The sequence below is a fragment of the Protopterus annectens genome, chromosome 7.part0, assembly GCF_019279795.1.
Source record: "Protopterus annectens isolate FY-2018-M chromosome 7.part0, PAN1.0, whole genome shotgun sequence".
Classification (NCBI taxonomy): domain Eukaryota; kingdom Metazoa; phylum Chordata; order Ceratodontiformes; family Protopteridae; genus Protopterus; species Protopterus annectens.
The window spans coordinates 1437553974-1437570498 of record NC_056739.1 but is presented as its reverse complement, the minus strand read 5'-3'; positions in this window follow the sequence as shown (position 1 = coordinate 1437570498).

Here is a 16525-nt window from a genome sequence, read left to right as displayed (position 1 = left end):
CCAAACCGTAGGCTGAGCTCCCTCAACTCAGTACTGTCAAAACTAGTCAGGAGGAGAAGGTAACCACACACACTACAAACCCAGTCCCACATAGACTTATCACAACTGTAAACCAAACACATAAACACAGAAAAACATTTCTGGAGCCCCTAATTACAAACACACCACACCAACAGAGGCCTCCAAAGCAGACCCCCAAGCAACCACAACCTCCAAACATAGCACATGCAACACATAGTACACAAAGCTGGTGTGCCAAACAGTCACAGGCCAGAAGGAGAAACAACATGCCTGATACAGTTGTAATAGGTGACTCTATAGGCAGACACACTGCTGTCCCACTCACCAGACTGAACAAGGGAAAGGGTACAGTAAGCTGCCTGTAGGCTGCTACAATATGCCACATAACACAAGTACGCAGGTTACCCCAAAGCAAGTAGAAATATGATGCAGTCATTGTCCATGCTGGTGTGAATGACCTGAGATGTACCTCCCTGGACTACATGAAAAGAGACATGGATGAGCTCTCTGAGTATGTACTCCAGGCCGGTATGACACTGGCCATAAGCAGCATCCTACCCTCACCAAGAATGATGCCACAGTACAAACACAGAATGATCAGCTTTAACAGGTGGCACGATTACAGCTGTCAGTCCAAGAGGATCCAATGTCTGTCTGCTTGGGATGTCATGCATGACAAGCCATGCTGCTGTTCCAGGGATGGCTTGCACCTGTTACCCCTGGGCGTCAGGATATTGGATAAGGCTTTTGCCACCTCCATAGAGCCGTACGTAGGCAAGGCTAAAAAGACTAACCCACCACCCTAGAAACCATAAGTGGTAAGAAACATAAGGGTAATGCTGACCAATGCCAGAAATGTAAACCGCAATATGCATGCTCCTGAGGCCCTCCCCAGTATGGAGAACATCGATGTCTGTGCAGTGACAGAAACCTGCTGCAAGCCTACTGACAGCACACCACCACTACAAGGTTATACCACATATCATGCGTTATGGCCCCAAAACCTGGACCAAAACATAAAAGGAGGGGGAGTATCCATATGCAGCACAGACACCCATACGTCCAGGTAACTGACAATGCACAAAGCATCCGAGACCACCCATGTGCACCTAACCATAGTCAAAACTGCTGTACAGTCTGTAGCATGCTACAGACCACACTCTCACACACAGGAACCTCACCCAGATGTCCTGAAGACACTGGACAGTATGAATGTCCCACCAAATACCAAACAAGGTACTCACAAATTAACACATAAGTGGTAAACCATTATGTATGGAAGGAGTAATCAGGGACCTAGGGACACAAGTGGACAGTAATCTGTTATGTGACACTCACATTGCCAATGTGGCTAGGAAGACTGTTTATATTGGACACCGTATCATGAAAGGATTCACATCTATGTCAACAGAGGTCATTGTGCCTCTGTACTGTTCTCTTATCAGACCCATTATCTAGTATAATGCCTCATTTGGGATGTACCCTACCTGACACCTGCAGCGGTTAGAAAGACCTCAAAGGTACCTCACCAAGAGGATAAAGGGTCTCAAATATTTGTCATATGCTGCCTGGCTGTAGACACCCCAGCTGAATGCAGTCACATACTGCCTACACAGAGTCATTGTATGTCTGTTGTACAAGGTCATGTCCAACACAGGAGTAATGGACACCCCAGAAAAATCAAAGCCATTGGAGCTGTGAGAGTGACAGATGTCAACCTCAACACATAATGAAATAGGATGTGCTGGAGGGACAGATACATAACCCAGAGGCTCCCCACACCCTGGAACAGGATCCCACTCCATGTTAGGCAGAGCCCCTCACTGAAACTCTTCAACAGGAATATTGCCAAGTGGATGGATGATCGTACATGTACACTGGGGGTCTTCACTGTGTCACGTCCAGACAGAGGCACAGTAAAGTAAATCATAAATGGCCATAATAGTCACATAGCAAGGGGCAGCGAAAGACACACATACTCTGGCTAGGCTTACAAATGCCCTAGGGTGGATAGCCTAGTATGAACCTATGAACCTATGAAGATACAAATTGTACAGGACACTAAGGATAATCCCAAGGCTTACTCAACTGATGGTAGGAACCGTGTTGGGAATTCACAGATATGCTCTGAATCACACAAATATTACAATCAACATACCAAACACACACACATATTGCCAACACACAACCTGACAGGTGCAGTGCAACCCCCCCCCCAGAATGCAAAATATCTATCCCAGCAGACTGCTGGCATCCTGACATTTCAGATGCTGAGGTAACAGCTGGCATCTACAAAGCAAAACACACAGCAGCAATGGTATGAGATGGTGTCCTGGGCTGAGTCCAACATGGATTCCAAGAAGAATGGAATGCCAAATCACACTACTGCTCAATGTCAGCCTTACCACAGGATATGTACCCAAAGAGCAGTGTACAACAACAGTGGTCCTTCTCAACAAAGGTGTTGCCTGAATGGATACTGCAAACTACCACCCCAGAATCCTGACAAGCTTGGTCTGCACAGCTATGGAAAGGATTAGCATGCACCGCAGATATAAAGATATCGGGGACCTACTGACACTGGACCCTACCCAGTGTGGCTTTCTTAAGTGCAGATCCTGCCCCTAAACATGTTTGACCCATTTGAAACAGTCATTAAGGTCATTGATGAGGGCAATGTGGGTCACACAGCGTAGCTGGACCTTACAAATGCTTCCATACAATACCCTACATGTTCAGTATAGATATGCTCACCAGCTTAAATATAAACCCCTATGTCAGTAGAGGGGTTGCAAACCAGACCAAGGACAGAAGTGACATGGTCAGACATGCTGCAGCCATGTCAGACTACAAACCAGATATAAGTGGCATCCCACAAGGCTTGGTCCTGGGACCTCCCTCGTTTGGTATATATGTCCCATAGGTACAGGCCAACATGGAAGGACAGTGTCTGAACATGTATGCAGAGGACTACAAACTGCCCACCATATCTGACCCTCCAGCTAACACAAGCATCCCACAAAAGGGCCACATAGAAACAGACAACTGGTGCCATAGCCATGTCAGCAAGCTAATTGCAGAAAAGTGTATAGTCAACCCCCGTGGATATACAGTAAGTGCCCACCAATTACTACATAGGTGTCAACCCATTATGTACCTAACATGTAATGAGAGACCTGGGGACACAAGGTGATATATATCCTGCATTGGACAAACATGTGGCTGTAGTGTTCACAGAAACATACCATATACCCACCTAATCATGAAGGTTGTCAGATCTAGATAAGGGGAGGTCATTGTGGCTCTGCAGTCATCCTTCATCAGCGTTACAATTGACTACAATAGCCCCTGTGGGATGTACCTCAGCAGACACCTCCATCAACTGTAAAGTCCCCAACTGTACCTCACCAGGAGTAGCAAAGAGCTTGAACAGATGCCATATGTTGCCTGATTAAACAAACTGCAGCTCCACACACTGCCATACTGCCCTCCCAGAGGCAAGCTGTGCCTGATGAATAAAGGCATGTCCAAGCTGGAATCAATGAACATGCTGCACCTTGTACAATCTGAATGGCAGTGAGCTATGCACATGAGAGACCTGAACCCCAGCACTGACATACATAGGACAAGCTGTACTGCATGATCCATAACACAGAAGCCACCCCCACTCATGAGTAAACTCCCAGTACAGGTTATCCATAGAGTCACTCATCGATTCACCTCAAAAGGAATCATGATGAGTGGATGGGAGATGGTAGGTTTACCCTGGGTATCACTGTTATGTCACAGGTAGACGGAGGCACAGTATACTAACCATGACATATGTTATGGCAAACTCCACTTACAATGTGTGCCGAAGGACAATCACACTCTCTGACTAGCATTAGATATGGCCTATGGCACATCGCTACTGTTTGCCAATGTACACCTATGTTGTGGTATACACTACCAATGTTGGACAAGCCTGGTATCAGTAGTTCATATCTGAACATAATGCAACATGGTCAGATGTGCACAACTGGCCCCTAACCAGGCTGTTGTGCTCACTATGGAAATGTAAAGCAGTGATAGGACCAAAGCCCAGTATACTGTCCACCACAGTGAAAGTACTGAACCAGTACACTATACGGTACTACAGTGTTAGGTCAGTATGAAAGGATGTTGACAACTGTATGCAAAGTATCCCATGCAAACCCTGCAGGCACAGTATAATCCCTGTTGTGTTCACACAAAGCAGTTGGACAGTAACTACACAACATGACACACAACACACAACCATAAACAGGAGATATTGTTGAAGTTCACACACATCCACAAATGTGGTGGGCTGCAGAGTTAAACATATGGAAAGCACACACTGGGCATGCTCGCACACTTTGATAAATGAGACATATGTCAGACAACATGCCATGGGAAGGCTGAACTGGGCATGCTCACACACTTAGGCCAAATCACAGTTTAGCAGTTGGCCACACATATCTGGTATGTGTACATGTTATTCCAGGAACCAACCAGATTACAGCAATCTGCCCAGTGCACACAGTTAAATGACTACAGAGACATACGTGATATAGTGGACCCTCCCATATGCAAACATCTTCCACAGATACACACGTTGTTCATACAAACAGGGAATGCTATGGCAACAAAGACCTGCAAACAGTCTATCAGCAACAAATAATGTGCATCTGACAATTAAACATATGGGTGTAGAGGTCAACACTAGGCTGTTTGCCCTAGGGAATGACAGCTTAGCCAGAGTGTGCTTGGCGTCTGCCTCCCCAGTACAGTAGGCTACTGTGCCACTGTAAAGTAGGTCACATAAGGCAACATGTGAGGCTAGTGTGCTGTGCCTCTGTCAAGCAGGGACACAGTGGAGATCCCAGGGTTTGAATGTGCTAATCCACATCCATGTTGTTGGTGTGTGCTGGAAGAGGGTTGCTGAGGACCTCTAACAGTAAGTGGGCGTCAATAACAGACTGAGGGGAGCCTTATCTGCATTGTCTGGACAATTTCACTGTCAACACTGTGTCGTGATGATTATGTGGGATTTAAGTGTTGTGCCGGTACTGTTCAGAGATGTCCTCCCTCTGTGGGCTACAGCTCTGCAATGTATTAGCTCACTCTGTCTGTTGGACAGCTCAAATATGGCTGGTGTACACCTGACAGGTGTTGTGGAGCAGTCATGGGTATATTTGGGATAGCATGATCAATGCAAACCGTCCACATGCTCATAGAATGCAATTGTTAAGGATTATGCAGAGTGGCCAGTATAGTCCCCCAGCATGGGTCCTTTGAAGTCTTCCACCCCAGTCTTCACAAGTGTAAAGTCCGCTTGTGATAAATACAGTTTGTTTGCAGTGACAACCTTGCCTGGGGGTGGGGATGGGATATGGATGTCCAGGGAAAGGTGTGTATGGTCAGATATCAACAATGGTGGTCTACCTCTGATGTGGAACAGTGAGTACCCATGTTGCAGATGGTCAGGTGCAATATGTATTCCCCCATGTGGCTGTGGTGAGTGGTTCTGCCATAGCACATGGACCCACAAAATGTAGTGGCTGTAGGGTAATGTTGTAGAGGCCTGAGTAGTTCCCACACTCAATATGCCTGTACCTGATGTTAACAACTGGAATGGTGTATGTGAACACCTGCATATCCTGGCACTGTTCCCGGGGAAGCAAAGTGTATGTCCTGGATGTGGGAGGAGTGTTCCGGACTGGTTGTGTTGTGTGTTACAGGTCCTGTGGTCACGAAGCATGGTATAGAACATAACCTGCCAGTGCGATGTGCATATCTGACCCTGAAGTAGGTGGCTGCAAATGCATATATATGCTATCCCCCACCTGATAGGTAGTACTAGATGTACATACCTCTGTAGAAATAAAGATGTCAGCACCCTATAAATACTGCAGGTGCAGAACAGATGCCCAGTAATTCTGATAGCATGCTCTGCTAATGCGTCTCCCTCAAGTGTCATAATATAGTTAGGTAGGGGTGTGAACCATGCAAATGCTGTGTGTGAGTGTGGGTAAGCGGGGTTGTTGTGTGTGCAAGTCTGTGTGAGGGAAATGTCCCTTTTGGCAACTGGGAAAACACACTACAGGATGCACATTCCCCTTTCTAAACACTGATGATGTCAGCACCCTATAAGTACAGCAGGGGAAGAGAAACCTCCCACTAATGCGAATAGTGTGCTATGTTAATGCATCCATCTTGAGTGTCATAATATAGTTAGGTAGGGGTTTGAATCCTGCAAATGCCTGCTGTGTGTGGTGGGGGGTTAGTGTGTGTGCAAGTTTGTATGAAAAGAATGTCCCTTTTGGCAACTAGGAGAACACACTACAGGATGCACATTCCCCTTTCTAAACACTGATGATGTCAGCACCCTATAAGTACAGCAGGAGAAGGGAAACATCCAAATAATGCGAATAGCGCACTTTGCTAATACGTCCGTCTCGAGTGCTGTAATATAGTTTAATAGGGGTTTGAATCCTGCAAATACCCAGTGTGTGTGGAGAGGGGTTAGTGTGTGTGCAAGTCTGTATGAAAGCAATGTCCATTTTGGCAACTAGGAGGACACACTACAGGATGCACATTCCCCTTTCTAAACACTGATAATGTCAGCACCCTATATGTACAGCAGGAGAAGGGAAACATTCCAGTAATGTGAATAGCACGCTCTCCTAATGTGTCTGCCTCGAGTGTCATAACATAGATAGGCAGTGGCTTGAATCCTGCAAATGCCCAGTGTGTGTGAGGGGGATTAGTGTGTGTGTAAGTCTGTATGAAAGGAATGTTCTTTTGGGCAACTAGGAGAACACACTACAGGATGCACATTCCCCTTTCTAAACACCGATGATGTCACCACCCTATAAGTAAAGCCGGAGAAGCAAAACCTCCCAGTAATTCAAATAGCGCGCTCTGCTAATGCGTTTCTCTCAAGTGTCATAACTTAGCTAGGTAGGGTTTTGAATCCTGCAAATAGCAAGTGTGTGTTTGTAGATGAGGGAAATATGTGTGCTTGCAAGTCTGTATGAAAGATATGTGCATTTTGGCAATTAGGAGAACACACTACATGATGAACATTACCCTTTCCAAACACTGATGATGTCAGCACCCTATAAGTACAGCTGGAGAAGAAAAACTTCCCAGTAATTCAAATAGCACGCTCTGCTAATGCGTCTCTCTTAACTGTCATAACATAGTTAGGTAGGGGTTTGAATCCTGCAAATGGCAAGTGTGTGTGTTTCGATGAGGGGAGTTTGCGTGTGTGCAATTCTGTATGAATGACATGTGCTTTTTGGTAATCAGGAGAACACACTACATGATGCAAATTTCCCTTTCCAAACACTGATGATGTCAGCACCCTATAAGTAAAGCCGGAGAAGAGGAACCCCCCCAATAACCTGAATAGTGCACTGTGCTAATGCATCTCTCTCATGTGTCATAACATAGTTAGATAGGGGTATGAATCTAATCCAAAAAACAGAAGCAAGTGCTGGAAATAAAACCAAGTACACCAACCAACACCGGAGGGAGAAGAAAAGCCAATAAATATCCAGTGATAATCCAGTAAAGATGCAGTTAAGATCCAGAAGGCACAAAGTTTCGTGAAACACAGGTTTATTGTAGTAAACGCAAGTAAAACACCTTGATGTTCGTTTTCGTTACCTCAGTAACTTCATCAGACAAATGAATGAATGAATTCATCTCTTTAAATACAGGCATCCATTACCTTGTCAATTAAGTAATTAAAACTTAAAGAAAACCTTCTGAGTTTTCTATAACAATATAAAACCATACATAAAAACAGTTTATGTTCTGTAATTTAAAATAAATAATGTATGGATTTCTAAAATACAAGTATATCAAAAAATTTTTTTGTTATTTAAAAACTAAAAACTAAAATATTCCATATAGGAATATGGGTATGAATAGGGGTATGAATCCTGCAAATGGCAAGTGTGTGTGGGAGGGTAGTAGGGTGTATGTAATTGCAAGTGTGAAAAAACAGTTCCTTTTGGCAACTACTACAATACACCAAATGCTGCACAATCCCCCAGTAAACACAGGTGATGTCACCACACTATCAGTACAGCCAAACAGGGCTAATTGCCCAGTAATGCCAATAGTGTGCTCTGCTACTGGGTCTATTACTACTGTCAGAGCACAGATAGGTATGTTTTGGAAACCCACAACTGCCATGTGTGTTAGTGTCACACAAAATGACCATGTGTGGGTTGTTGTTCATAACAATGCATGACATTGCTTAAACCAGCAATGGCAATGCACACATGATGTATGTTTGTGACACATACACATATATACCTGTGACCTTCAATAGTTACCATGTCTGACATGTGCCTCAAGTGGATGAATGGTATTTGCACTGCATAACATTATGACTGTGTCTTGCTGTGCAGGGTCTGCATGCTGTATGTGTATATACAGTGTGAGCTGTATATGGTATCATCCTAACAGCGGGAGATACACATCTGGTCTGGGCCATATGGTCTACATGTAGTCGATGAATGGGTGCTGCATGTTCCCACCTGTTGTGGGAGTGGTAACATGTTGCTCCACTGCAATTCAGTGACTACATGCTGGGAACCTTTCAGCTAGTGTTTTGTAGCTGCAGTAATGCTCACACACAATGTTCGGCTGGATGCAGTCCAGCCATATAAAGACATATCTAGAGACTGTCATATTCCCAGTGTTGTTAGGGAGGACAGGTGGGTTTCCTGTGTATGGGAGGGTTGTGTGTGCCAGGCTATGAACCAGAAGGCAGTCCAACACACTGCTAGCTGCACATGGATAGGCCCTGATGCTTTGTGCTGTGCCAACAACCTGGAGGTGTGTGTATCTGTGGTGCCTTGAGATACCACCCCCTGTTCATGTGTGGTGCATGTGTAGGGGACGACAGGCATGGTATGAGGTATAACCTGGCAGTGATGGGTTGCGCTTGTGAGCCGTGAATCAGGAATCTGTTACTGCACAGATATTGTAGTTTACCGTGCTGAGGACAGTGTCCAGTGCATGCATCTTGCGGTGTACACTGCTGGTGTTGTGTAGCATTACTGTTAGTGTCCTATCCCGTGTGATACCCACGGAGGTGGCTATGTAATCTGTGCCCTGCAGCAAAAGGCACTATGTGTGTATCAAGGGGCTTCGCCAATATACAATGGCCCATGGGTGACACGTGCAAGCTGCCCCTCGCAAATCATTGTGGCTTCCCTAGCATGTAAGCACATGCTGACAGCCACTGGATACCCTATGAGTGACATTGGAGATTGAGCAGATTGTAGACATAGAACACCCTTCCTACATATTGTGGTAGCATACCTGGTGAGGGTATGATGGCAACCAAGGTCAGTCTCATACCAGCCCTTGCCACATGCTGAGAGAGCCCTTCAATGTTCCCTATCATGTAGTCCAGGGAGGTACATCTCAGGTCATCCATAGTGGCATGGACAATGACTGAGTCATATGTGTCCATGCCTCTGACTGACCTGTATACATGTGTTATGTGGTGGACCATAGTGCCCCACGGGCATATCACTGTGACCTTCACCATGTACAGCCTGTTGAGCGGGACCCCACTGCACTGGCCAAGAGAGGTACCTGACACATCTGTAGCAGGTGTGTTGTGTAGCCCTACAGGCTGTGAGTGTGTGGCACACGGGATGTGTGTGCCATGTGTGGCATGTGCTCTGTTCCGACTTAAAGAATGCCTGTGTGCCAGCTGCGGAGGTGTGTGATGCTCAGGCAGGATGCTATTTTGAGGCTTCAAGTATGCCCCAGTGTGTTCAGATTGCTGTCAGTGCAGGTCTATGTCAGACTGGTATTGTAGTCACTGTAGTATGTCATGCCATCTGACAGGGTATGGCAGTACTGGGTTCAGAGTGCTCAGTCCACAGATTGGCTATGTGGTTGCATCTCACACATGTGTTGTACATTCCTGGCCAGGGGAGAGGGTTGACTGCATACATGTGGCAGCTGTGACATTGCCACATGACTCACATAAACCACAACTGGACCATAGAGATGATTCACAGGTTACCTTTGCACATGCTACCATAGTAGTGTGATTGCCATGGTGATTACCAACACATAGGGCCAATGGGGAACAACATACTGAAGGTGAGTATGTGTGGGTGTACTGCTACTGATTTCATAGCGCTGGCATTTATGACTGCACACGTGGGTAAATGCCAGGTAAGTCATATGCAATGTGTCACAGGCAACGTACATGCGAACAGGACAGACAGTGATGTTCTCTCAAGTGGACAATTGACATACGTATAGTACGCTATGCAGATGTCACTAGGAATCCACAGAAACTCTGTAAATCTACATTGCAGGTGGAATCAGTGTTCCAGGGAACCTCAAGCAAACATGCATGCAAACAAAGCTACAGTAAGCAGGGCTGGAAGTAGTCCATTGTACAACATAGAAGGTGTACCAATTCCAGTAGGTAACAGTGCAAATATGCAGGCACTATAAACATGTACCCAGGGATGCACAGCTCAGATGTCCATGGTAAAACTGATATTATTTAATATTTAATGTAATTTAAATTAAATTGGTACTGCACACATATCAACATGCGCAAACATCCACATTGCATAGTCGTTGTGGGCAACATGCCAGCATTAGTGTACATGTCCATCATTACGTACACTACTTGCATTACCTTCTCCCCTGTGCTACCTATGTATGTGGCTGTCTGTTGACATCCTTACCACCGGTATGCAATAATGTGCAGCTGTTACACTATGGTACTTACTATGGGTGTAGATAACAATTCAGGTCAGCCATACAGTTACTGCATCAGGCATGCTGGGATATACACACAATCATATCAGCACACCGTACTGTTACTAACATGATACTAGTAATACACTTCTATGTAGTCACCCTGTGCATCAGCAACATGTTAACCTGTTCCTGCACTAATGTTGGAGATTTCAGGAGGTGGCACAGTTTCATCATGTGCACAGGGTGTGAACTAGGTATGCCTGAGTCTGCCACTGATACCACCAATTGACATGTATGTGGATGTGTGTTGGTGAGGGACAGCAGTATAGGGTGGGGCACTGTTGGTGCAGTGTGTGCGTGTATGTGGGAGCCCTAGGTGTTAACATTTCACATGTGTGTATGCATGCACACAGTTCCACCTCATGGCTGCCATATACTGGAGTTTGTGGACAGCCACAGACTGCACCTGGCAAGTCATACAGATCAGTGTCTGTGGCCACGGACATGGTACCTGTGCCTGGCAGGGGTGCTACAGACCATATCCAGAACTATGCCAGACTGGGTACTGCCATCAGAAGTGGGTGTTCGTTGAATGGACACAGGTCCCTGTTGGGACTGTCTAGAGCCACGTGCACGTGGTCTCCTGGGGTGGTCTGATGACAGTACAGACCCAGCATTGCTGGGGCTGCTGCTGGCACTATGGGGGAATCCGCGTGCCTGTTGTCATCCACGCCGACTGCCAGCTGCTGCTGTTGCTGGCATACGGCCACATCGACGCCGCAACCATCCACCATTGCCCTGGCTCATGGACATGTAGTTGTGGAACTGCTGTAATATGTCCCCTCAACGTCTGTCTATGACATCGGTGAAATTACGGATAGCATCCGCGATGCCACGTATACTGTCAGTCATGGATGTGTGACATGCTCTCAGCTCCCTCAGACCCTGTCTGGTGTACCATTCCATACGTGACTATGCCTGCATGACAGCCCAAAACATAGCTGAGGTTGACAGACCTCATTGGGCATGTGTGCCAGAGGCAGTACACCCATGGATGCTCCCATGTGAACCCATGGGCAACTATCTGTGTGGTACCATCTCAGGACCCTGCCCATGGCTGCTGTGTGGAGAAACATGTGCCACAGATACCACATTACCCTGGTCAATGCCCACTGAATCCTGTCCATCACCTAGGGACATTGGTGACATAGGATGTACTGGCAGAATGACTGTGCGCAATGCTGGGGTTGACAGCTGTGTACTGTCAATTGGCTGACCAATGACAGACCCTGACACACCTTCCTGTGCCATTACACAGATATCATCATTATCAGTACCAGTGGCACCAGATTCAGGTTCCCTGCTGCAGGACACCAGAGCAGCACCAGAACCTGTGCAAGGAAGACAGGAAACACAGTTTACAATGTCTACACAATGTTGCCGGTGATGCACACATGCACACATGCACACGTGGACACATGCACACATGCACACATGCACACCCCGCAGTATACACACAGAGCAATACTGAGGTACACTATTATTACTAGCACTATCAGGACTATTATATGTATTGTTAATACACACTACACACTCACCAGCATGGCTGGGCTGCCTTGCTGTAACACCGGAGGGACCTGCAGAAATGAGGGGATTAGTGTCAGTGGGCACAACTGTGCCATTGATACTGTGTATGATACAGTTCAGTAGTACAACAGTTGCCTTCCACATGTCAGCTGCTGATATTGGCAATATCACACCTGCACAATTACATACTATGTTGACAGCTACATACCAAGGACACACCTTACACATGCATAAAGTAACAGTGTACAGAACAGTCAAGTGTACATATGGCATATTACCTGCACGCTCCATGTTGTGCTGCTGTGTGGCTGCAGCCTCCATCATAATGCAGGTGTGTTGCTGTTGATGTTCATGGGCTGGAGCCACAACACTTAGGAGTAGCCCCTCCAGGCTGGTGAGGGGGGGTTGTGTGGCCACCCCACCTCCTGTGGCGACCTGTTGCCTGTGGATATAGCACGCACGCTGACAGACATTTCTGATTACATCACTGCAGTGATGTCGTACCTGCTCATATATCCTGTTATGCGTGCCAATGTCATTTACCCTATGGACAAGGTCTTGCCACAGTGCAGCCCTTTCCTGCTGATTCTGGCTGGTGCGGGAAAACAGTATGTCATAATCCCGCACCAGGCTCTGGTGTATCTCTTCATCTTCTGCAGCAGAGTAGGCAGGATTTCGCTGACGTGCCATGTCCCTGAAAGAGAACACAAACAGGATATCAGCAAACTATGGCACACATACTATACATGATACTCAACTGTAGTGATATACTACTACTCCCATATGTAGCACGTGTGTGTCTCTTGGTGGATACACATGTACATGGCCAGATATCAGTGCTCAGCCGACACCTGTGCAACAATACCTGCCACATTCCATACAACATAGTACCAAGCCCTATCAGTCAGCACACTGAGACAGGTCCAATGCACCACCTCACTCTAGGGGTTCATAACAAGGTACTGTATGTGGAACGTCATCCACTAGTGTGATCTGGACACAAAATACTTGGCCTGGATATACATATCCCACCACCAGCACATTAGACTACTTTGGAATATATGTGAATTGACAGATCTTCACTTGTTAGGACTGAGATGGCATCCATGCAGCCCACTGGGCCAGTGGAAGCCACAACCCACAATGCTGACACCTTTGCAAATGCTTCCAACGGACATCCCCATGAATGCATGGAACATGCACGCACAATTCTAACCCAGACCCTATGCACAAAGGTTAAGCATCCTGTCTGGTGGACACCAGCCAAAGACATATTTGTATAACGATAGAAGGAGGCTACTGCAGGAGAGAGCAGAGTCACATAAAGGGAAGGCATCTGTGGTCAGCACTAGTAATAAGCTGAGTTCTCTCATAACAACATCCAAGGCCAACTCTGAGAGAGACATGGCCAAGGACACTAAAGATAACCACAAGGCCTTCCTCAGTTTTGTTAGAAACATGGACCAAAAGCCTCAGATATGCTCAGAGTTAGTACACAACTACATATAATTCACTGAACCCACAGATATTGGCAACATTCTGGCAGACAGGTTCAGTGCAAATATCCCCCCTCCCTCTCCCCCAAAAGAAGAAATACTTATCACAGCTGAATGTAACCTCCCGGTCATCTCAGATGTCCAGGTGAGGGCCGCCCTCAGCAAAGCAGAACACACAGCATCAATGTGACCTGCTGGTATCCTTGGATGTGTGCTACGTGAACTCCAAGAGGAGCTACAACCACATATAAAACTGATATTTAACCTTAGCCTTACTACAGGATATGTACCTGAACCCTGGCGTACAGCAACACTGGTCCCACTACACAAAGGAGGCACCTCTACTGACCCTGGGAACTACCACCCCATAAGCTTGACCAGCCTGGTCTGCAAAGCTATGGAAAGATTCATTATGGAACTCATATACAGCAATATCGGGGACCTACAGACACTTGATCCCACCCAGTTTGGCTTTGTGAAGGTCTGATCCTGCCTTTTGAACCTGGTTGACTTTTTCAAAACAGTCACTACAGCCATTGATGAGGGCAAAGCAGTCCATACAGCCTACCTGGACTTGACTAAGGCCTTCAACACAATACTCCACTCAGGCATCATAGACAAGCTCATCAGCTTAAATGTTAATGCATATGTCACATGATGGGTTGCAAACTGGTTGAACAACAGAATCCATAAAGTCAACATTGCAGGAGACATGTCAGACTCAAAGCCAGTCACAAGTGGTATCCCATAGGGCTCTGTCCTAGGACCCCTCTTGTATGGCATTTACTTCTCAGCAGTGAAAGCAAACATGGGTGGGTTGTGGATGACAAAGTTCCCAGATGACTGCACACTAGGCACCATAGTCACTACACCAGCTGGCACACACATCCTACAGACAGGCCTCACTGAAACGGACAACTGGTGCCAGAATCATGGCCTAACACTGAATGGCATGAAATGTATAGTCATCCCCTTTGGGTAAAATGACGTACACACAACTTATCACATAGACATACATATAGATACAGACCAATAACACATATGGAGGGTTCACAGTATGTAGACTATTAGATTGTTACTTTACATTACCTGTGTTTGTCACAGCTGGTTGCGTTAGCGTTAGTATAGGTTCCTGCTGCTGCTAGCCCAGCTTGATACTGTCACTGATGACAGCTTCAACTTAGTTTGTCTTAAGTGTAGTTTTTGTTTGTGTCTTTATTTCCTTTTTTTATTTCTTTCTTTCTCTCTCTCTCTCTCTCTCTCTCTCTCTCTCTCTCTGCCTCCAGATGGTGCAATGAAAGTATTGCATGTGTGGACTGGGAGTACAGGATGCTTTTGTAGGTATCTGCATATGTCCGTGTGATGGCCTCTGCACCAATTGTTAGCCAGCATTTGCTGATTGCATGCAGCCAGTTGTGTACTGATTGCAGTTCTGACTGTGATTTCAGCACAGTGCTATAAAAGGGTATGTGAGATAGGCATTGCCCTTTTAGATTGTAAGGGCGGGGACCATGCTGGTATGCTGTGGACACTGTTCTGTGAGTGTAAAGGTTAGTATCTCTCTCATAATTTAGGCTGTGTTGTAGATTAACATTTCTCCATTCATCTCTCCTGTTTCCTGTACTAAGTGTGTATGTACACTGACACCTACAACTATGTATATATATATATATATATATATACATATATATACATATATATATATATATATATATATATATATATATATATATATATATATATATACATATATATATATATATATATATATATATATATATATATATATATATATACACATATATTTATATATATATAATAACTGACATTATTACCTACTAGCTACCAACTAGCATGGCTGTTTCTGTTCACACACTACTATTATAGGAATCCACTAGATTTGACAGTAAATATACATGACATGCTTTGTGTACTACACATCCTATATTCCCTTTACATTCATTCCTACTATCACATGATATATTTATTGTAGCACAATGCTCTTATATAACAGTCATGGCTTAGTGGTAAGTCATGCAGAGTAATGTTTCCAAAGTCCTGGGTTCGAGACTGACAGTGGGATTTTATTTTGCTTTTGAACTGACTACAGGACCTGTCATTCAGAGTGACTAAGGCACTTTTAAGCAGTTGTAAATGAGTTAGCGCTGGTTTGCGCAGAGCTCCCGCATGGGCACTGGCGTTCAGCTTTGCGCACACCCGCTTACAACCGCTTAACAGTGCTTACTCGTGCGCACACCCACACTATTTTCTTTGAAAGAAATGAAAATGGGGAGACAGGAAAGTGGTGAAAAAGGGGTCACAAAGAGGATAAGACAGTAGGGAAACAAGCTTGGGTTTTGCAGGAGGGATGTAGGTAAGGCCCATAGCTGCCCATTTCTTTATCAGCAACAGCTGTGCATATGTTTGTAATTTGGTGTGACATTTGATACCTTCCACCCCTGAGAGAGGTGTGAGGACAACAATAATACTTGTACAGCCAATTGTAATTGACAGCTTCCATGTCCAGCAGACATGTGTGCGAAATGGGCAGCTATGTATGGGGCGTAATTTTTTTGTGGATACAGAGTGCCCTTTTTTTTTTCAGGTGAGAGTGGTATGTCAGGTAAAGGAAGTCGGTATAGCTGGGGAGGTAGGTTGGG